Source organism: Protopterus annectens, chromosome 17.part0 (assembly GCF_019279795.1).
Source record: "Protopterus annectens isolate FY-2018-M chromosome 17.part0, PAN1.0, whole genome shotgun sequence".
In the NCBI taxonomy this organism is placed as follows: Eukaryota; Metazoa; Chordata; order Ceratodontiformes; family Protopteridae; genus Protopterus; species Protopterus annectens.
The window spans coordinates 46,089,405-46,113,575 of record NC_056751.1 but is presented as its reverse complement, the minus strand read 5'-3'; the positions used below and the strand labels follow the sequence as shown (position 1 = coordinate 46,113,575).

The 24,171-nt window shown below is 38.9% G+C and overlaps 1 protein-coding gene across 6 annotated transcripts in view; it reads right to left on the bottom strand.

The window, feature by feature from the left end:
- The window catches only part of ARHGAP24 (Rho GTPase activating protein 24), a 2,476,452-nt gene that overhangs the window by 475,970 nt on the left and 1,976,311 nt on the right, over positions 1–24,171 (bottom strand). Inside the window, exon 1 of one of the 6 annotated variants that reach the window (XM_044058918.1) lies at positions 1,538–1,735. The exons of the other annotated variants lie outside the window; for them this stretch is intronic. The gene's annotated coding sequence lies outside the window, so the exon portion shown is untranslated. Of the gene's footprint in view, positions 1–1,537; positions 1,736–24,171 lie in introns of those variants that run through there. 6 annotated transcript variants of the gene reach the window in all.

Genomic DNA, 24,171 nt, shown 5'->3' with positions numbered 1-24,171 from the left:
ACACGTCTATCTATCCATCTATCTGTCTTTTCATCTGTTCCATCTGTATTTTGTAATCTTTTGCTAAAGTTATGCTCCCTTGCACCCTGGGTTGTCACTGAAAAGGGTCAGCTGACCAGTCTACACATCGGTCTTAAAATTGAAAGAATAAATAAATTAATAAATAAATACAGCACTCTACCTACCCCTTACTGAAACCTGGAAAGTCAGTTGAGCGGATGACTAAGGGATGTAAATAGAAAACAATTGAATGCAAACAGGCATGTGTCACTGAACCTTGTTTTAAACTCCAGACCTGCCACAATTTTTAAATCGCAGTGGACGTTCCCATTGATCCAATATCTGGCTCATTATCAACACATCTGCTAAACAGAGAGAAAGAGAGCTGTGTTTGTCCTACACTGCCTCCTAACAGACAGGATTAAAACATTTGTTTCATGGTGTTCAGCAAAACATACAAGGAATCTGAGGCAGTATGCCATGACACACATTTATTTAACTGAGAAGAAGCCTTGAAATGCAAAATGGGTTAGGAAGTCCTGTAGCAGACATTAGCTGAGTCAGCCTACTGTGTGAAATCAGCTACTGAGGAACACATGAATTTGAGAACAGTTTATACACACACACACACACACACACACACACACACACACACACACACACACACACACACACACACACACACACACACACACACACACACACACACACACACACACACACACACATCTGACATTCTGCCAGCAATACCAGAAATCACAATGGTTACAGCAAAACGCAAAACTCCAATTCACAGTGAAAAGATTTAAACAAATACATATTACAGAGAGAAACAGCAGTTAGTTTTACATTTAGTCAATCAGGCTTTAGCTAAAGATGGGAATACAGACAACAGATGTTTGTAGATTTCTCATTCCCCACTGCAGAGAAACAAGTACAGTTTTTTTACAGGAAATACAGTTAAAATCTACAGTCTAGAGTTTAATTTAAAATAACTCGTCTTTCACAACGGCTTTTCATTAGAAGACAAGTTTTACTTTATCTGATGTTTCCTGTGGGGCGATATAAAATATGTATGAGTTAATCTCACAAGTGTTATAATTACCTTTTTTATATCCTACTAATGTGGTCTTTAAATGTATACAGAGTATAAAATGCTTAAAACTAATTGTATTCTAGCCTCTGTTTTAGGCAATGTAATTAAAGCTATGCACAGGAATGCCTCAAAACATGAACTTTTAACCAAACACATTTGTCTCTCTTAGCTGTGTGCATTTTAAAAGTAAGATAAAGCAAAAAAGTACAAGTTAGCAAGCCAAAAGAAACAATGCTTATTTAACTGTAGTTTAGCATATGTAAAGTAATTCAGCCAAATCAAAATATGTCAGGACTTCAATTAACCATTAATATCAGACCAAATCAGCAGTTATACCATTACGCAAGTCAGCAAACTTCTCCACTATATCCAGTTATAAGACACAGCTTTAAGCATGTCAGACTCACTGAAAACAAATCAAACAGCCCCCCTGCAGTGTACCTTGCAAACATGGAGATCCGTAAGCTTCAGAAAGCAGTTCAGCCAAGAAGCCAAATGTTTAAATAACGTGCATTCCTGAGCCCATTTGCCAGCTGGAAGGGTAACATGTGGAGTCAGCTAAATGACCACAGGACCTTTGTCAACAAATGTCAAATCCTGACTGAAGCTCACAAGCCGTCTGCTTTGTATTTCGTACAGCAGCCCTTAAACAATGAAGATAGAAGGACAGCTCACAGCCCTTAGCCCCTCCTCTTTTCTGTACAGCTAGCTCTACTGCATGATATCAAAAGCCCCAACAGCTACCTGCTGGGGTCAAATGCAGGTCCAAGAGTATTATCAGCAGTTGTGTTTGCTGAACCTGTCCAGCACATTACAAGACTCATCGTACAGTGTGTCAGTTATGGGGGGTGGGGAGGTACTCCACATTTTACAGGGTTTATCCATCTTTCCCTGAAATTGATCCTTTGCCATCAAAATTGATGACAGTTACAGAAGAAACAGATCTGCATAAAGTTCTCACATGAACTTTATTCATAGCTGGAAATGGAATTGCCTTTCCCATACAGCAATATTGCCAGAAGTTAAATAATCTTACATTTCTTTAGCATCTTCGGGGTTCCAAATCAGCTGTTCTGGTACTCCAAAATCAATGTGTATTGGTATATTATTTTAACATTTAATTTATCTCAGAATTCCTGGCATAGAACTCTCTTGTTAACTTTTGTAGTATAACTCCTAACCTACTACAAACACAGATGACAGTCAAAAACAATGAGTAATGTAAGACTACATTATGCGCTAGTTTGGGGTTTGTCTTGTTAAGGAACCATCACCTCATTTTATGATGGAAAGGTGACTGAAAAGACACATAGATTTTTTTCCCTAGAAATGTTTCTTTTCCTTTCAAAATCTAGGTTCTAGAATTAACATTTTTATTGAAATTATAAAAAATTTTAAAGATCTAAAATGAGATACTGTATCTCGATTGGTCATGACACAAAACATTGTAACTTAAGCATCAGAACATTCAGAGTATCACCACATTAGCATGTAAAAAAATAAAACATTGCAAATTATAATTAATCATTTTTGCATGGGACTGTACCACTCTGTACCCAGATGTAATAGCTCCCACACCCTTGATCTTTATATATACTACTCTGAAGCCACACGTACTTGGAGTAAATGGGAAATTAAAAGTGACGCTTTCTCTCTTATCTGTCTTTACTACAGAACTTGCAACAACTTGCAACAAAAAAACCATCCAATGTACTAAACTTGATAACATAAGCAGTCAACTAAATTTGTGCAGCACTTTAAGTGACAAGATTACAGCCAGTGACTAACCATAGGTCATTTTTTGTCACTTCCCCATGTACTCTTATTGTCTCTAGAATTTTCCCATACTTACTTATCATCTCTAGGAGTGAAGACTGGGTGAGAGATATTCTTTTTAACTACGTCATCCCCTCTTTTTCCCTTGACAGAGAAATCGGGCATTTGCTTCATTATGGAAAACAGGCACAGGTAACCACATGGTGCCCTAATACAGTGTCTCCTTTTGACAATTGTGACTAACTTGCATGCTGCTGTATGTAACACAATCTTCCACAGTGGCTGATAGGGCAACATTTACACCTTTCTTGATGTAAAAAAGAGGAAGCTTTTGGTCCCACATTTCTTTTCCTCTTCTGTTTGCCTACTGGAATGCTAATCAAACCCAGGCCACCAGTCTTATTACAGATACCAGGCATCTTCACAGGTGGACCAGCTACATTTGTTAGATAAACAATTAAGTTATGCTAACAAACGTTTACATGACCGCAGGTTTAACTAAAATATTGTAATGCGTACTGAGTGAAGAACTGTTAAGATTATATATTTGTATGGTTCTTTTCTGTGCTTCAGTTTAACAAAATATACTTCAATTAGGTAACCACTGTTAAAACAGACTGTCAGTGACCTTTACTATTTCAGAACCAGGGAGTGAGGGAGTCTTTATTTAATTTGTATTTGTTTCCTGGGGTAGAGCACTGATCTCCATGGTCCATTTTCACACTCAACATAAGAGCAGTGTGTGGTAAAGTGACTTGCTCAATGTCACACAGGCAACACAAATTGAAGAAATCAAACACTGCACCTCTGGACCACAAGAAATAGTTTGATAACACCTCCTTAATCCTGTAAGCCAACTGCCAGGCAACACTACCCCATTCATTCCCTGAAGCATTTATTACAAACTGGCAGTTAGATGAGAGATAACAATAGTATTTTAAGGAGGCCTGAGCCTGATGATGTAGTTTAAAATATTACTGGAGCTCTTATAAAGCCAAACTCTTTAATGCAAATATGTGCAGAACTTGGAAAGCAGTAATAACTAAAAAACTGAAATATGTTTGGAGAAACTGAAAATAATTACTCCTTGGATGCTTATTTATAAATATGGATCAATGAAAGGAAATACTTGGGCTGCTCTCTACTACGTATGTGTTTGTTACACTTCACTACATAACTGAGTTGTTGTTACTCAGTAACAGTCTGCAATAATTTGACTCCATAAAACCAACATTTGTATTACAATGGGACAGTCAATTAATGAAATCAAAATTAAACAAAAGATTGGCAGTAACATCTTTAAATATTTAATTTTCAAGAAGTACTCTGAACAAGCTAAAAATAATACTTAATAACCAAAAAGTAAATTGAACATCCAGTAATGAGAGCTCCTGTGTAACACAACTAAACTATTTGCATTATGGTTTATCAATACATTTCAAAGGGTAATGATGATGTTATTTCAGTGGTAATTACAGTAATACAATATGTATGATTATATAATATTTCCAGTGGTCAGATTACAAATTACTTGGTTTTGAGGTAAGTTGTTACGGAAGTACTTCATCTAAAATTATTTGTTTCTATATTTAAATATTCACAAGACACAAACTGCACAATTTTCTGTCTATAGGACATTTACAGACCAATATCTACTGCACACATGCACTTACACAATATTAATGAATCTATACTAAATACACACACACACACACACACACACACACACATATACATATATTTGCGTGTGTGTGTGTGTGTGTGTGTGTGTGTGTATATATATATATATATATATATATATATATATATATATATATATATATATATATGGATCTAGGACATTTGATCGAATGATCAAACGTCCGAATCCATAACCACCGAACACATTTAACAAAAGCGCTTTTATCAAAACAGCGCTTTCATTAAAGCATGTTAAACACTACATTAACATTTTAACAGGGGGGCTTCACCCCCCTGCACCCCCCATGTGGGAGGCTGTGCCTCCAAACCCCCCTACTTTAATATTCTCCCTCCGAGACTGCACTACAGTGGGGAAAAGGGAATTTTCCATTATCCGCACCATAGTACGGCCTTGGCAACAGGCATACGTATGAGAAAGTGCTTCTTTGGTGAAAAGCACTTTTGCATAAGTATGCCCGGCCATTTGGGTTTCGGACTTTTGATCATTCAATCAAAAGTCCTAGACCATGTATATATATATATATATATATATATATATATATATATATATATATATATAGTATATGTCAATTGTTAGACCTATCACAAATTCCAGCTCAAAATACTCAAAAAAAAAAAAAAAAAAAAAGTCAAAACTTAAAACCTGTCTTCACTCTCACACTCCATGCTACAGTTGTCATAATAGTTAATGTCTTTGGGTTCCATGCACAAAGTACAAGATTTAATTCTGACCTCTGACCAATTGCCTGTAAGGAGTTTGCATTTTCTCCCACTGTCTCTGTGGGGTTCTTCCCACCTCCCAAAAACATGTCAAGTGTTTTCACCTCAAATAGGGTTGTCACCTCACGTGATGATGAAAACTGGACTGAAGTCACGCCTCCTTCTCTGGCCACGACTCCGTCCCGGCCCAACCCATCTCTACCCACAACCATGCCCATTTTATGACATAAATGCATACAACATTAGGATGAAATGTCCCTTTTAGTCCCTTTTCAAGTTCTTATCTATGTAATGTTACGCTTGTTTTCTTTGTTGTGGAGTATCTCGGACTCCTCTGCATTGCTTTAGCGATGCTATTTTACAAAAAAAAAAAAAAAAAAAAAAGACAGAGGTTGCTTTTTAACAAACACTGGCATTCTGTCCCTGCTTCTACACAAAATACTGGAGTTTGCACAGTGCTTTCTGGACTACCAGAAAATCATTCTGATTTTTGGATAGTCTGGAAAAATACCAGATAGGTGAAAAGCCTAACCTCAAACTCACCCAATAATACAGGTGTGGGCAGCAGCACAGACTCTAGATGATTCCTTCAAGAGGGAAGAATTATATATATCAACTGCTTTGGGCATTAACTAGGGTGCACAGTATCCTCAAGACAACAGAACATGGATCACAGACTGTGCACCGTGCCAGGGCTATCCACTCAAATGTGTAAACACTGGCTCTATGTGATTCTGTTGTGTTGACTAATGTCACCAAAATGAGCATGGGTAGTTACAGGTGATAAGTAAGTTGAGGACTCAGCCTACTCTGACCTATATTAGGGACACATGTTAATGGTGGGAGGGGTTTATGTGCCCCTATTGGCTAATGTGTGCCTGCCATAAATCCCAGCAGCCTTTGTTCAATTAGCTACTGGTTGCTTGGTATCCAAGCTGCCCAGCTTGGGTTACCTGGGATACCTCTGCTGAGCAAAAGCTGGACATAAAACCAATAAACTTTCCAAACATGAACTAAGAATTGCTACTCACAGAGTAGGTTCACTGACAAGACGCAGCTTGGAAGTGGATGACATGATGGTAAGGACATTATGGACATCCTATGTAATGTAACAAACAGTAGGGATGCCAAATATTTCAATGTGTCTGGAACATCAGGTCAGACACAGCATATACTTTTTAAAGCATTTCTTTTTCTGGCGTACAAATGAATCAGATTACCACCTTTCTGTCTTCCTCTTTTTCTGCAGCATCATTCAAAAGTTTCTAGTCCAATATACCTTACTGTTCCTTCAAGGGGGGGTCATCATAGTCCTTGGTCCACTCATTGCATTTAAAGGGCCAGAGGGCTTATGCTGACAGCCACTTAGGCCCACTATACAGGCTTGCTTTCATCTCTTTGTAATAGATCTTCACACAGCCTATTGTGTCAGGCTTTTAGCCCCTTTTATACATCCAGGATATGTAATTATGTCTAATGATGGGACATGTGAATATCCTATATATTTGTCACTTGTACATCTATGTAAAATTTCTGTTTGACAAGGGTTCATACTCCCCCTACCCTATATTCCTTTTTGTAGGTTATCACTGTAGGGTGAAGGTTTGTCAGTATCTATAGAGAACAGGCAGCTGGCCAGACGCATCAGCTCACCTCCCAGGTACGCCTCCATCTTCCTCGACAGAGACAGTAGTTGTAAGTGTAGCAGCTAGAACTGTTTATTAGGAAGACTGTGTACACTGAAGTGTCTTGTCTTCTGGTCTTTATCCATTGCAAATGTGCTTGGGATCTAAATAAATAAACAAAACACAAAAACATAGAGCCAAAGCTACCTTTTAGAAGGACAACAGAAATCACATTTCAGAGGCCTGAAGACAGAGGACAACAGTGCTCAGAATTTTCTTAAATGCAAAACAAAAGTGAGCTGAAACAGTGAGTGAGACTGAAGGCAGCACAAGTAGGAAGCAAAGGAGATGAACACGTAATCATAAAATCAGCTATTAACGTTAAGCAAAAACAAAAACAGAAGCAGCAGGCCAAATGCAGGTGAAAGTTATGGAATGGGGCTTTGAGAACTGGCTGGGAGATGTGACCATGCATTTCTTTGGCCAGAATACATTCATCCAAGTATTGGGAAGAATAAAAATACTATAAAATCAAGTAAATTATTTAGGTTTGATTTTAGTTTTGTGTTATGCAGGGAAACCAAGCTTTTGTTTATTTATTTAGCACCTAGTTTATCTGTTTGTTAAGCAGGTAGGTGGGCAGGTACATGGCCTGGCCCAAAGGCCCTCTTCAGCCATGGCCTGAGCTCAGAAGACCAATCACCGATGAAAGATACATAAAGAAATAGAAGAAAATAGCTATACAAGCATGAGGGCGTTTGATTAAGTGTAACAACAAGAAATGTTACAAGTGAAGATGGGAAAATGGTGAAATATGTCTGCTTATAGTACAGGCAGGACGTTTTGAGGGGCTATATCACTAATAGGTGGAAGTGATGCCTGTGCACCATACCCAGTGTGTGCATATCTCTATCCATTGAACACTAGAGAGTCATGATTGGAGGAACAAAGACTGCTATACAAAACAAACTTTGTAAATACCTTGGGCAGTTCTGTACCAATTCTGTACCAGGATGCACGGATCTCCTGCCAGATCTGAGCCACAATGGTAAATGTTCTATGGCAGCCAAGCCCAGGTGTCTGGCAGCCCTGGGCTGGGAGCTATGCCAATAAGTCAAGGTGGGGATTGTGATAGTGAGAAAAGGTGCCAGTATGCAGCAGAGTCAGCTGACACTGACTGAAAATATGCAAATGTGTTTAAAAGGAGTAAAATAGTATAATGTAGACACATGAAGCTAATCAAGCAATCAGTACAACTTAAGTACAAATAGACATATAGAGAATTTCAGGATGGTAAGAAGGAGTTATTAATGTACTCTATAAAAAAGGAATAATAAGTAAGAAAAAATAGTCTGAAGCCGGGGATGCTTTAAAGTAACTAATGAGAAAACTGGAATTCTAAATGGCTATGTTATGTTAATAATTACAGAAAAGTACCTAGATCGGAGAAGGGATTGATTTCAGAAGATAAAAAAAGTGGACACATGATAAGACAACAAAAGGGGAGATTAGAAACAAATGTGTAGGGCTGAAGTCTGATAAAAATAACAGCTAAAATTTGGATGTAGATATTAGGAAGCCTATAGTGTGGTTCTTGAATTTGGCACTGAGACTGTGATGGAACTTATACCCTGAAATAGAAAAAATGTACCAGACAATGTGACATTAATGGAATGTAAGATGGTAGTGAAGATGACAATGTTGAGATATTTCTTAGACATAATTTGATCTTGGATAACATAGTTTCATAGCAGAGAAATTGTTAGTCAAATTTGTTAACATTCTGTAACTGGGCTGTGAAGAATTAGGTTGGGAATATTTTTGTGACATTTCAGTTCTATACTTCTAAAAAGACTAGTGGGGGAATTAAGAGGTGAGAGTGGCTTCAAGACTACTTGGGTGAGTTAAAGGATAATTATCTGGTTAAGGGATAATACAGACTGGAGTGACATCTGATGTTAATACAGGCAATGAGCTGCTAGTCTTTATGGGTGTCTGTTAAGACTACTTTTTTGCTGCATTCACTTTATTTTCGTATAGTTCTATATCATAGTCAATAGTCATAAAGTTAGGGGAACTAGACTGCAAAGATGTAAAACACACTTTAATGTGTGAAAGGACTTGGCAGCTGAGTTTTACTATCAGAAACTGTAGAGTATGCCGAGGTCCAGTCCTTGGGCTACTCCTCTTCGGCATTTACTTCTTGGAGGTCAAATCAAATGGTAAGGCTTTATGGCTGATGCCATCATAAATTCCCCAGAGGACCCCAAAATCCTCTGAGATGACCTTTCACAAAAAGAAAAAAAAAATAGCTGATACCAAAACTGTGGACTACTAAAGTTAAGTGCTAATAAATGCATAACAGTATCATTTAGCAAGCGGGTTTTCCCCTGTAACTACCATATTGACAACACAGTCCTGAAAGCTGATCCCATAGTCAGGGATCTGGGACCCTATGTCGACAATGAACTGTTCTTTGGTCACCACGCATCCACTATTATAAGGAAGTCCTTTTTCATTGCACAGTTTACACCTAAAGCAGGGGCAGCTCATGGGACAGGACTGCAGCCCCCCCCAGCTGTAAAAGGAAAAAGAAAATAAAAAAATAATTAGCAAATCCCATCACTCCACGCATGTGTGCTCGGCATTCCCGAACTCCACACATGCGTGCAGGAATCCAGACTGTGGTTACAGTAGTCTGGATTAGGAAAGAAGGCATCAGACTACAGATGCCTCAGAAGTCTATGCAGTTACAACTGCATAGACTGGAAGGGGATCGGACTTCAATGTCTGCAGGCTGGATAGCTGCTCTCCCGGGAAGGACTTTTGTATTTCAACAGAACTGGGACTTCTATTGTAAATGGCTGAGAATTTGAAGCAGGAAGAGGGATAACTCAGGTATGTATGTACGTGTGTGTGTGTGTGTGTGTGTGTGTGTGTGTGTGTGTGTGTGTGTGTGTGTGTGTGTGTGAAATGTCCCAGTTAAATATACCTGGTGGCTAGAGAAAAACTCAGGAAATATACCTGGTGGCTAGAGAGAATAACTCAGGCTCAGACCCTGTACCTTGGGTGCAGGTAGCAAGTACCTGAATTCCCTACCCACCACCACTTGTGAAAAACTATTCAGATTTTTGCCTCATATTTGTTTCTGCTCTGTTCCCCATAAAATCTGTGGTTTTCTGGATTTTGAATTCACTAAATTTTATTTATTTATTTATTAATTTGCAGTTGGTTTACCAGGATAGTCCATTGGGCCAAATGAACCCGTTTTCAATGGAGTCCTGGGGAGAAAAGCTCCAAACTAAATAGGTTACAATAGGTTGTTCTTAATAGTTGCACAAATTATACTCTTATAATAAGAGTAATAAATGGTGGCTAGAGAGAATAATGAGAGACATTTGAATTTCAGACTTCATATTCTTCAGAAAGTACATGGTTAACACAAAACCTTTGATTCTAACAATTTTCTAAGTTTATAAGATCATTATTTGAAACCTGTCCCTATTTTGGGGGCTGTATTCCCCCATTATTGTCTTTTCCAGGTTTTTTGTGCTACGAGTTGAGAGCTATAGTAAGAACTGAATTCCCTGAATATGTTTGTGGGCTGTATTTCCCCATTATTGTCTTTGTCCTGGTGTTTTGTGCTAAGAGGTTGAGAGCTATGGTGAGAACTGAATTCACTAAATGATAACCATTTAAGTTTCAGTCTTCCTTTCTTTCAAGAAACAGCTGATTTGGCATAGGGGCATCTTGCTCTGACTGTAGTACACAAGGTCCTGAATTCAAGACTTGGCAGTAAACTACATGGTGGTGACACAGCATTTTATTCTAGCAACGTTCCAAGATTATACAAGCAATATTTAAAATGTGTCCCTGTTTTTTGGGCTTTTGTCCCCACCCCAATAAAATTTGGCTTTTTCCAGATTTCTTGTGCTGAAAAGTTGAGAGATACAGTTGAGTGTAGAGTGGATTTTACAAGGAGCTGAGAGCTTCAGGGAAAAAGAAGTGTAGTGCTGCTCATACTGAGTCTGCTTGCATTGTTAATAGCACAATAGGTAGTGTACTTGCTTTTGATGCAGAAGGCTGTGGGTTCTACTCCCACAGTATGTAGATGCATTTCAGATACTGTACTGTGTTGTACTTTTAAAGGGGGTGGATGTTGCAGTCCTGAGAATGTCCTCTTTGGTGGAGATACCTAGTAACTATGAAGCTGTTATCAGTGTACCATCCATTCCCTATTGCAATATTACTAGCTTATAATTTTTTTTAATGCAACATAGGCAATTTATTCTTCAAGGGCAACAGACAGTTTATTTGTAGATGAAACAATGAAATATAAAGTTGTTTGCTAGCAGCAACCTCTTCATTACTTACAGTTCTCTTTAATGTGGAATTATTTAGATGACTTTTACTTCTGCAAATATTGTGCATATTTACTGATACTGGTGGACTGTAGAAGTTTGAATAGACTTTTATGATGTAAATGTTCTGAACTGGGCAGATTTGTCATTACTGATGCATGCATTTTGTTTCATTGTTTACTGGAAAAATGCTCAATACAATAAATTTACAACACCCTGTAACAACTGTATGTATTATACAAGGAATATAATTTAATACAATCAGGAAGGTGTATCAAAGAACACTTGTATGTTCCATGTACAAGGGGCTTATGACTTGAAAACAGCCCAAAGTTAATCTTTATCTGCCACTGGCCAGATGTATTTTCTTTGAATGTGGGTTTCAATGTTATTTCAATGAATGTGAGTTTCAAGGGCAGAGAAGTTTTAATGCTAAGTCTATTTTCATTGTGAGACTGCATTGCTTTGTTTAGCAGATGTCTATCAGTGTTTGTGCTGTAAAATGTAAACTAAAACTTTTAAATGAAATCCAAATCATCGTAGAAGTAAAGCAGTATGCACATTACAGTGTTTATGGTCAATGGGGTGAAATAGCCAAGTAATGGGACATTAGAATGGCTGCAGGGGGAGGCCCTATTCGACCATGATTTTGTGAGGGGGGAAGGGCGGCAAACTCAAAGACAGCTCTGGTTGAACTATACCTCTCAACTGTCCAGATATTTGCAGAATTAATAGATTTTTGCTTCTTATTTTTGGCTTTTTCCTCATAAAATGTGTTTTTTTTTGGCAAATCATTTAGGAATGCAGTCACTAAATAATGACAGACATTGAGTTTCAGACTTCATAACCTTCAAAAAAATGCATGCTAAAGCAAGCCCTGTTTTATACAAGAGCAATTTTTAGTACTGTTTGTATGTTCCCCCAGTATATTTGGCCTTGTCCAGATTTCCTGCGTTAAGTGATTGAGAGCTACATGCAAATAAATTGCTTTATAGAATTAGGTATATCCAAACCTCCTGGCTCAAAATGTTGATCTCCCCCTAATAATCCCTCTGCAAAATGGCAATTTTGAAAGAAAACATGATGGGTTTACAATTAACAAATAATTGTAATGATCAGAGTTGCAGATTACTTTTATTTCAGAAATGCATGTAGATTCTCTTATTTTGTCAGCTGCTCAGCTTTACAGTACTAATATTAAAAAAAGTGTCCCTTTTTTGACAGGTCCCCAGCTGTATTGTGTGGCTATTTTATATTTTTGCATGATATTTTTGGTCCATTTCTCATAAGATTGTGGTTTTCTGACAAATTAGTGGCAAATCATTAAATATTGAAGTTAGAAAATAATGGCAGACATTTGAGTTTCAGATTTCATACCCTTCAGAAAATGCATACTAATGCAAGACCTACTACTAGTCTATTATCTTTCTAAGTTTATAAGAGCAATATTTAAAAATTGTCCTTATTTTTGGGCATTTGTCCCACTTCTATTTATGGCTTTGTTCAGCTTTCTTGCTCTGAGGTTGAGAAGTATGACAAATGTGTCAGGGCCTCACCATCTGCCAGAGACATTTCAAATTGTGACATACTTGTTGCATTCCACTCCCCTATGTAGTGACTCTGGATGTGTCCAAGCAAGGCAAGGAGCAGTTATGAAATGTAAGCGTGCAGAGTATCCCCCCATCCAAGGAAGACACAAGAACTACATCCAAGGAAGACACAAGTACTACAGTGGCTTTTCATCTGTCCTTGATTTTGCAGAATGTTCTGGTTTTCTTTCATATTTTATACTGTCGATTTATGCTTCTTATTATTCAGAAAATGCATGTTGTTGCAGTACCTGTTGCTCTGTGTTTAAGTATCAGTGCTTTAATGACCATCAGGTAAGCTTGTCTGAGACTGTAAGATGAAAGTAAGCTTTAATAAGTATACTGTTAAAGAATTACCAACAGTGAAAGCCTTTTTGTTGTTGCCATGCAGAATGAATATTTACATAACTAGATAACGTATAAGTCTTACGTATTGAAATGCATATGACAGTATTTTTAATAAAGGGCAGGATTACAGTATTTTCAGAAGCGCATTACATTTGTTGGAGACTTGCAGTTATCTTTGCAGGCTTTACCCGTAAACTAAACAGAATGCCAATCTATCATGCGTGGTCCATAACTTGTGCAGTAATCCTTTAAGCAATTTATCTTGAGCTTGTTTCTTGTTTGCTTTTCATTTTTTACTTTGATCATGTTTTCCCCATGAAACAAGTAGATAGTTGTTATCAGGTAGCAGGTCTTTTTTGGATAAGAAACATTTTTACAAGTGGGGGTATCACAGAGATTGCTACTTTCAGTATGTTACTTGGTACTTTAATAAAGCTGAATATAAATTATAATTAGAACTGCAGTGCAAGGAGAAGTGGTTTGAGTTGAGTGCTGCTTGTTTTTCTTATACTTGATTTTGACTGGCATTCCAGTAATGTATTTAAAAAGTAATTTATTTTTTCATGCCTCACAACCTTTTTGTTTCCATCTAGATATTAACTAAGCTGTCATGTAGCCAATGCATTGAAATACATTTTTTCTTCTACTCTTCATTTTGTCTTGACTGGACTCTCATAATGACCATTTGGCACCCAGGGCAGCGTATTTAATTAAAGTCCCAGTTTTGTGATTTTTGGACATAGCCCCAGCCCCTTTCTAGTTGGATACATCCCTTCCCATTGGCCCAACCCATTCAGCTGTCTTCCTGCAGCCCTCATTTGATTTGAAGTCACCAGCTGCCACTGACCTAAAGGTATTGTGTGCAGGTCTAGGAACATAAATCATTCCACTGTTCTCAGCTGCCTTGAGGCCAATCATTGGATGCAACCCCCATTTCAGTATGTACCTGTCCAAACACCTGTCATAACTGCAGTGACTGCGATGCTTTCTCAATAAACAAAATCAAGAGTATAAATCATAACTATGCTAACCATCTCAAAACATTATCCCTCTTCTTGGTATCATACAGGCTACCAGGGTGAAACTTCTGCCTTGCTTATAGAGTCTTAACTGACTCTACCCTGCCAGCTCTATTACTAATTCACATGTCCACAGTAAGCATGAACACCCATCCAGTTTATTTACTTAATTTATTGTCATTTGTTTACCAGTAACGTCTGCAGAGGCCCAAGGAGAAAAACTCTAGGTTATACAAAAGTATTACAAAAGACTTACTAAAATACAAAGTCATATTGACATGATACATTCAGCATTATACAGTAATAAAACATTTTATTTACAAATATTATACAGCAGCAAAAAAACATTTTCTATATTTTCTATATGAATGGTGAGTCTGAAATAATTGAGATATTAAGAAGGATACCTGTCTATCCATACATAAAAAGAATCAATGTACAGTAGAGTAAAAGTAAATATCAGGAATGTGGTAAAATATGATATTACACATCTGTAGGTAAGGTTAGAAAGCGGTTCAGCTTTGAGAAGTGTCAGATGATGTACTGATGCAGAAGAGAATAGCATGTGAGGAAGGGAAATGGGAAAGTACGGCAGGAGGTACAGAGCAGGATCAGAGCCAGGAGTTAAAAATCAGATCTTTCGGAGAATGTTTCAAAGCAGAAAAGCAAGAGTTTGTTGTGATGGCCAAAGACAGTGAGTGCAAGATTTGGCTGTGGAACAAGAGTAGAGGCTTTGCCCTACGCTTTCATTAGATTTTTGACTAGAGAGATCACTTTGGGTGGTAGCTATGTAGAAGAGATTTTAGGGCTGGTCAGACTGATGGCTTACATACAAGTTTATGCATTGTAAATAGCTGTACTTAGGTTAAGTGATTAGGAAGTTCAAGCCAGTTTAGAGTTTTAATTGTAAAGCAGTAATGTGTGAGGTGGAGGCATCTGTTGCAAATTTTGCAGTTTTTGTCTAATATATTTCTGTTTTGCCTTTAGGGAAGTTTGTAAGTTGGCTCCGTAAAGCAGAGATTGTAAGATGACAGTGAAAGCAAGAGTGACTCTAGTAGGAACATTTAGGAAGTGTTTTAGCCAGTATAGCTTTCCTAGTTTTTTTTTTTTTTTCGATATTATTGTAAATGTGAAGATCGAATTTGAGTTTGTCGTCTATTATCATGTCTAATAATTTTGTATGGGAGGCAACTTCAATTTCTGTGTTACTTAATGGAAATATTTTAAACTGGGTATTATTCTGACTTTGTGTTTTTGGGGTGAATAGGAGAAGTTTTGTTTTTTCTAAGGTTTAATAGAAGGTTGGCATTGGTGAGTCAAGTTTCAATGGAGAAGAATGCTTCTTGTGTTATTTGTTGGAGATGTGAGTGGTTATTAGATGTACATGTAAGCATAGAGTTGTCAGCATATTGGATTCATGAGACATGACAAGATGCAGTGTACAGGTTTTTGATGAAAATATTGAAAAAGAGGGACCAGGAATGGAACCTTGGGGGATGTCTCTAAGACTGGGTAGATATGTAGAGAGAGAGAGCCTTGTAATTTCACACAGTGTTGTTTATTAGATAGAGAGGTATGGTGGGAGGTGATAGTCCAAGGGAGGATAGTTGTAGTAGGAGTTTAGAATGAGAGACTGTACTGAAGGATTTAAAGTCTCTTTGAAGGATAGAAGTGTGGCTGTTGTACTGTGTGTGGGTCAAAAGATATGCTGAGTGGAAGTAGGTAGTTTGTTTTGATGACGATACTGGAGAAGTTGTTTATGGGAATATTTTTTCTAACAGTTTAGAAAGAGGGGACAGTATTGCAATTGGGGCAAAAATTTGATTTTTTTTTATTTTCACCCTTCTTTAGGGGAATGAGACTGGATACTTTCTAGATTGAGGGAACATCTTCTTCCTGTAATAGTGCTATTGATTTGGGTGCCTACTGGTTATGCTATGGTGTCAGTGACTAGCTTTAGGTATTCTGGTGTCAGGTTGTAGGCAGAGGTAGTGTATGGTTTCAGTTTTAGAATTACTTTTTATTATGTTAGTAGGTACAGGAGTTAAAGTGAAGGTTGGGGGGGCCAGTGCTCTTAGCTTGGTTTGTATCTGGATGTAGGGGGAGCATGATTAGTTATGGAATTTATGGACATTTGAAGCAAGGGATTGGTAGGGATACTTTGTTTTTGGTTAGGGAGGGAATTCCTTCAGTGAAGTAAGTATTGAAATCTGTTGCAGTTTCCATTGGGATATTATTAGGGGATGGGATGGACTGGGCTCTTTTTTTTGTACCTGGGTTCAGTAGGGAATTAATTGAAGACCAGACATTTTTGTATTAAATTTATGGTCATATTGAAGCCATTCATAGAATAGTTTCTTATCAATGTTAACTTGTTTTTTTACATAGTTATTAAGTTGCTTAAAGGTTTGATTTTGAAGGTTATTAGTGGTTTTGTTGCTTTAGCAATCTTTCTTTACTTATCATTACGGTGAGTAAGGTTTTTTAGTTTGTCCTGAAAACCAAGCACAGTTGTTAGTTCTTATTGTTCAAACTGCGGAGAGCAGCAGAGCAATTTATAGTGTTTAGGAATATGCTGTTGAAATATATGACAGCATCATTTAAAGGGATGTTTTTTAGTATAGTACAGTTGATGGCTTTTACAATGTTAATAAATGTCTGTGGGTTGAATTTTGACAGATCATGTGTAGGTTTATATTGACAAGATTTGGCCAAGTGGGTTATACTTCTATGGGCATATGCTGGCAGATGGTCATTTAGCACATTGGGAAGTGTACCGCCACTTAAAAAAATATCGGAGTCAGAAAAGTACAGTTGTGTACACTTACCATAAATGTAGATGTTCAAGTGTATTCACTGTTGCAGTCATCACATTTGGGGTCATCTGTTTGCAGTAGCCCTCATTCGGCCTTATTATCAAAGTCTTGGGTCCTGCGTTGGTTGCTGTCTCATCCTCTGAGACGCCAGGTAGTCAGGGATATAAAGCATGCAGCCGATGCCATTACATCAGTTTTTCTTGCCCCAGATGTCAGGTGCCCCCCTTAATGGGAAGCAATTAAATATATATATATATATATATATATATATATATATATATATATATATATACACAAGGTTATACCTCCAACAAAAAAGCAAATACACCAAAAAGCTTTTAAGTATAGTAAAGGAGAATAGAGGTATACCCAAAAGAAGTCAGGGGGCTGGAGGGAGGGTAACCAGGACTGCAACAGTGAATACACCTGAACATCTACATTTATGGTAAGTGTACACAACTGTACTATGTTCTTCATGTTTCACTGTTGCAGTCATCACATTTGGGTAGATTCCCAAAGCTAAGGATGGGAGGAGGAATTTAGATAGCATTAGTACCAGCTATAAGGCCATGCAAGACTGCAGTGGCAAAGCCAGCTCTGGATTTAGAGAAAATTGGCAAATGGTAATGCTTGGTGAAAGTATGTACAGAACTCCAGGTAGCAGCTTCTAGGATGTCTCTGGTAGGGACACCACTGAGAAAGGTTATAGATGTAGATGCAGCCCTGGTTGAATGGGGTCTAATCCCCTGTGGGATAGGTGTTCCATGGTGCTTATAGCAGAAATTAATGCAATGGCCTATCCATTTAGAAATGGTTTCCTTTGAAATAGCCTTCCCCTCTGCCCCTGCAGCAAATGCCACCAGCAGTTGTTCAGATTTCCTTTGAGGTTTAGCCCTGTCCAAGTAAAATCTAAGATGTCTGTGCACATCTAAAGAGTGCAGTATCCGTTCCCCTTTGTTCTGTGGATTAGAAAAGAAGGTTGGCAAATGAATGGACTGATTAAGAGCCACACTGGATACCACCTTGGGCATAAAGGAGGGATTGGTCCTGAGGGACACCCTGTCCGAATGAAAGATGATAAAAGGCTCCACTGCCATAAGGGCCTGTAATTCAGATACCCTTCTTGCTGAAGTGATTGCTAAAAGGAAAGCTGTTTTCCAAGAAAGGAATTTTAACTCTGCAGTTGCAGCTGGCTCAAAAGGAGGAAGAGTGAGTTTTTCCAATACAAAATTAAGGCCCCAGGCTGGAGTTGGGGCTCTCCTGGCTGGTCTTAAGTTTTTGGCCCCTCAGAGGAACTGCTTGAGCAGTGGGTGAGAAAAGAGGGGTGGTTCTGTGTTGTAATGAGCTGAAATGGCTGAGGCGTGAATTTTGATGGAGGAAAAGGAAAGGCCCTTGTGAAGCATCTCAGGTAAGTATTGAATAATCTGAGGTAAATTGGGTGCTGCTGTGGCCATCCCTTGAGTTTGGTTCCAGGCACAGAATCTTTTCCATTTTTCAGCATAAGATTTTCTAGTACTAAGCCTCCTTGCCACCAAAATGACATCCGACACTTGTTTACTGAGGGATGGTAATGGAGAGATTAGGTAATTAGCCAGGCAGCCAGGTTCACGGTTTGAAGCTGGGGGTGCAGAATCTGGCTCTCGTGCTGAGACAGCAGGGTAGGGGTCTGAGGTAGGTGCCATGGGGCCAGCTGTGACACACTGCACAAGAGGGGGTATCAGTGTTGGCGTGGCCAGTCTGGTGCAATCAGTATCATCCTTGGTTTGTCCTGTTTGATCTTTAGTAGTACCTTGGAGAGGACAGGCAGAGGAGGAAAGGCATAAAATGATAGATTTTTCCAGCTGAAGGACAGAGCATCCACTTTCCAAGCTTGTTTGTGGGGAGTCCTTGTGCAGAATTTGTCCAATTGGTAGTTCTGGGGGGAGGCAAACATGTCTATATCTGGGATCCCACATTTGTTGATCAACATGTTGAAAATCTTTAGTTCTATTTTCCACTCGTGTGGGTCCATGAGATTTCTGCTTAGTTTGTCTGCCAGTGTATTTAGTTTTCCTGGCAGGAATTGAGCCTGTAGATGAACTTGGTAGCTCAAGGCTGTGTTCCACAGAGCCATGGCTAGTCTGCAGAGCAGGTAAGAATGGGTACCCCCTGCTTGTTTATGTAGCACATAACAGTGGTGTTGTCTGTCTTTACCATTAATTGTCCTGGAAGAATGTGGTCCTTGAAGGCTATCAGAGCATTCTGTACAGCTAACATTTCTTTTTGATTGATATGCAGGTGCATTTGACTTGGGTTCCATTTGCCCTGAATGCACTTCCCTGCCATGCATAGTCTGATGCATCTGTTGTTAGGGTTTGGGCGGCAGGGGTAGAGTGAATGGTAGTTCCTTGTTTTGGTGGCAGGCCTCTGCCCACCAGAGGAATTCAAACCATTGGCAAGGTATGATAGGAATCATTGCTTCTAGATCCTGAGAATGTTGACATCGTAGGCTTTTTAGATACCATTGTAGTTTCCTCATATGCAGTCTTGCATATGGAATTAGTAGAATGCACGAGGCCATGAACCCCAAGGCTTGCAGTATTTGCCTTGCAGATAGCAGGGTTTTTGTGGCCACTAGTTTGAAGTAAGTTGTCAAATGAATTTGTTTCTCTGGCATGAGGAAAGCCATCTGGAAAATTGTGTTCAAGCTTGCTCCCAGGAATATAATTTGTTGACAGGGTACCAGATGTGATTTCTTTTTGTTTATGGTGTACCCCAGACAAGTTAACACCTTTTGTACAAATGCCAGATGATTCAGAAGTATGTCCTGGCTTTCTGCCTGAATTAGACAATCGTCCAGGTATGTTATATTTGAATATTTCTTTGCCTGCAAAATGCAATGACTGGATCTAGGCACTTTGTGAATACCCTGGGCGCAGTAGAGAAGCCAAAGGGCAGTGCAGAGAACTGATAGTGCATGCAGCCTGCTTTGAAGCGTAGGTATTTTCTGCAAGATTCCCTGATTGGGATGTGCAGGTAGGCTTCCTTTAAATCCAGTGTTTCCAACCAGGCATCTTTGCCTATCATGGGAAGCAACTGGTGAAGAGTTAGCATCTTGAATTTTGGAATCACCAAAAATGTGTTTAGGATAGACAGGTCCAGGATAGGACCCCATGAGTTGTCTTTTCTGGGAACCAGGAAAAGTGTTGAGTAGAAATATTGTCCCTTTTCCTCTTCCGGTACAGTCTGAATAGCCTTTAATCTTAAGAGAGAGAGCACTTGTTTTTGAGCCTCTGTTCACTGATTTGGGGGCAGATCTGGCCAACCGTTTGGGGGTTGGTAATGTGTGGAAGTGAAATCTGTATCCTTGGGAAACTATGTTTAAAACCCATTTGTCCTGGGTAATGAGTTCCCAGTTTTTTGCTTGCAGAGCAATCTTTCCCCCTAAAGAAGCAGTCAGTTGAGAAGTGCTTGGAAGTTTTAAAGTTGTCACTGAGATAGCTTACTACTCCCTGATTTGGAAGTGGAAGCTCCCCACTGCTTAGTCCTGTGCGTACACTGGGACTGAAGCCTGGGTGCTCTGCTGGTTCTGGGTTTGGACTGAGAAGGTCTGGAAGAGGCAGGAAAAGACCAATTTTTGAGGGCCAATGCCTACTAAATCTAGGAGGCTGTACTTGTAAGAAATCTTTAACAATTTGCAAAGATTTACCTTTTTCCTCCATCTTTTTAAGAACTTCTTCTGCTTTGTCGTCAAACAGGCGGTCCTGATTTAAGGGAGCATCCAGCAATTTAGTTTTAACATAATCTGGCAAAGATTGCTCCTTAAGCCAAGCATGCCTTCTAAGTACAGACTCAGTTACAGCAGCCCTGCAAGATGCCTCTAGTGAATCAAAACCACATTGCAAAGTATGTTTTCCAACCTGTTCAGCAGAATGCATTAAATCCTGTAAATCCTTATTTTCAGCACAATCAGGAATTAATATCATTTTCTGTTTAAGCAATCCAATAATATGCTGCTGATAATTTAACATATGAAACTGGCAATTTAAGGCCCTGATGGCCAAGGTTGCAGAGGTGTATACCTTCTTACCCCAGCTATCCAGGGCCCTGGAATCTCTATCAGAGGGGGTAGGATTTTTGGCAGTAGTAGCCTTAATGCCCTTGGGTTCCTGTGAAATGGTCTCAGGATCCGCAGTAGGATTTTTAAAAAGCAACTTGTGAGAATCAGGAACCCTGTAATATCTATCAGGTTTTCTGGGAGCGGGAGGTAAAGAGTCAGGGGCCAAGCTAGATTCCGAAAAGGCATCATCAACAATTACCAGCACAGGAGGGATAGCTAAAGGCCTGTGTTGAGGTAGGAGTAAGAAATCTCTAAGCATCTTTTTAGAATCAGAGTAATCCTGGCTTTCCCAGTGAAAATGCTCCCTAAGAGTATGCAAGGTTTCACCAAAAGAAAAATCCTCTGGGGGAGAAACAGAGGGAATAGAGTCCTCAGCATCAGAATTCTCATAGGTATAAAAGGATAAATCCTGGTCATCAGAGGAGACAGAAATTTCAGAATCCTGGTCAGAAGTATCATAAGCAAATTCAGTCCTAGGTCTCTTAGAGGGGGAAGGTTGGCTTCCCCTGATTAAAGTAATAAGGTCTTCAGCCATTCTTATCATTTGTTTTTTAGGCATAGAGGTCTAACCATGCGGTCTGGGCATTGATTTCCTAGGCATGGTTCGAGTTTTAGGCCTAGAAGAAGAAGATGGCATTGGTTTAATATGCAAGTCAGTAGACCTGAATACACCCTCAAAAGCCGGTGCCTGAACAGCAGCTCCAGATCCATCCAAGGTAGAGATATCTGCAGGTTCCACAGTTGAAGCATCTTGCGGCATACCGGACTCTGAATGGGTCTCAGTAGAGGCCTGCAAATCTGAAGTAGCGGGTATCAGGGGCTGCAAAAGTGTCTCACTGAGTACCGGCGAACTGGCGACTAGCATAGGAGAAGTGTCGTTGGCAGCTTTGCACCTAAGTGGCCTGTATCTGTCTTTATCTTTGCGTTTTTTTGGAATATCGGTAGTCGGGTGGCTTACCGAAGACATATATGGATAATTGAACCAAGTACCTAAATATTTAGAAGCGAAAATGTACCAACGATGAATAGTTTGTGGTTTAAATAAGGCACAAAACCGACAGTGAGGTATGTCGTGGTCAGGACCTAGGCAAGGAATACAGTACGAATGAAAATCTTTATGAGGTATTTGCTTTCCACAAGAAATACAATTATTGACTTTTACTGACATCAGTTTAGAGCAAGAAAAAGTTTCCCCAATGGGGTACTTAGCTTTAGTTGAAGACTTCGGTTCTGAAACTGAAAAATGAAAATTTCAGGAGTTGGCTGACCGGCACTTGCAAACTGCTTCTGCTTTGGGCACCGCATGGCAAGAAAGACTGATGTAATGGTGTCAGCTGCATGCTTTATACCCCTGACTACCTGACTTCATGGAAGATGAGACAGCAACCAACGCAGGACCCAAGATTTTGATAATCAGGCCAACTGATGGCTACTGCAAGCAGATAACCCCAAATGTGATGACTGCAACAGTGAAACATGAAGAACATCCAATATCCAGTTAAGAATGGCGCTTTTGTCATATGACTTGTTGTATCCAGTGGTGCTCTGAATGAGATGAGTGAATCTAAATAAGTTGGAGGTCGGGCAGTTAGCGGTTAGGTTCTACCAGTGTATAATGACATAACCTAGTATGATGATTTCTTTTGAAATTATACTAGATATCCACGAGAGTATATCTTCCAGTAGGGTAAATTTATTACCTTAGGGTATACAGAGTACAGCAATGTATATACTTTTTCTCTTATTCAAATTAAGGAAGGAGATAAGCATTTCTGAATTCTGGAAGTGTGGGATTGGTTCTGAATATTGGGTAATGGAGTAGGTGCTGGGATATAGTAGATCCACTCCTTTTGCTTTTTATTGGTTCGTTCAGTTCTGACTATATTATATTGAGGTGAAAGGAGTTCTGTATCTTTAACATGGGGTTTAAGCCAGGTTTTGAAGATTGCTCTCTGGGGTATGGTGAGAGATCAAGGCATGTAGTTCAGTGATTTTATTGTATATGCTATGTACGTTTAAAATAATGAGACTAAAGTTTCTTGTGAACCTTGGGAAGAGGTAGAATGCCAATGAGAGATTGCACTAGTTACCCTGCTACGAGAGGTGAAGGGAGAAAAATTGGTTAACTCTGCTGAGCTGATCCACTTTTGCAGTTCTTTCTCGACACCGTGATTAGAATGGATGTCACCACAATTGTTCAATAGTTTTCGTAAGTGTAGATTGAAGTATAGCCATTTGAGTTTATGTTTATTTATTATGTCAAGTTTTTGGAGAATGTGGTTGTAATTCAGGTACCTCATTTTTAAACAGGTCTATGTTTTTATAGCTACAGTGGTGTAGTGGTATGATGTGATAACAGGAAGTGCAGTTTTGCTGTGGATTGTGTGTGCTTGTGGGAGAAATAAATCTGGTTGGAAGGAGTGAGAGATAGGATGTAAAGTAGCACAGTAGTGACAGGAAGAGAAATAAAGGTAATGCAAACTTGTCCATTTTGGAAATGGAAATAGCAGGACAAGAGAGATGATAAAATATAAGCAAATAAGGTAAGTTGTAAGTGGAAGTAAGCTGTGGAATGTATAATGTGAGGATGGATGGTGTCATTGAAAAGAAAAGCTGATTGGGTAGCATGAGTGTTAGGTAACTGAAAAGAAGGCTGCTTCTTCAGGATTGAAATTGATTGGCTAATTATGATTAGATGGGTAGAAATGAATAAGAAAAATGTAGAGGAGGTAAGATGGTGGAAATTGAGGGTAGCACAGATGAATGGACAGGGGAAGATCTGAGCCAAGTAAGTATGACCAATGTAATTATAGAGACAAATAACAGAATTGTCAGTAACTAATAAATGCCTTGAGCATACATTTGTCAGGGTTCAGTATGGGAAGGAAAGGTGTTGGATGAATGAATGAATGAATGAATGAATGAATGAATGAATGATAGGAGATAGGATAATTTTTTTTCTAGATCAACAACTTAGATTGTCAGTATGGGTCAGTCTTCACTGAAAGGAGCAGTAGCATT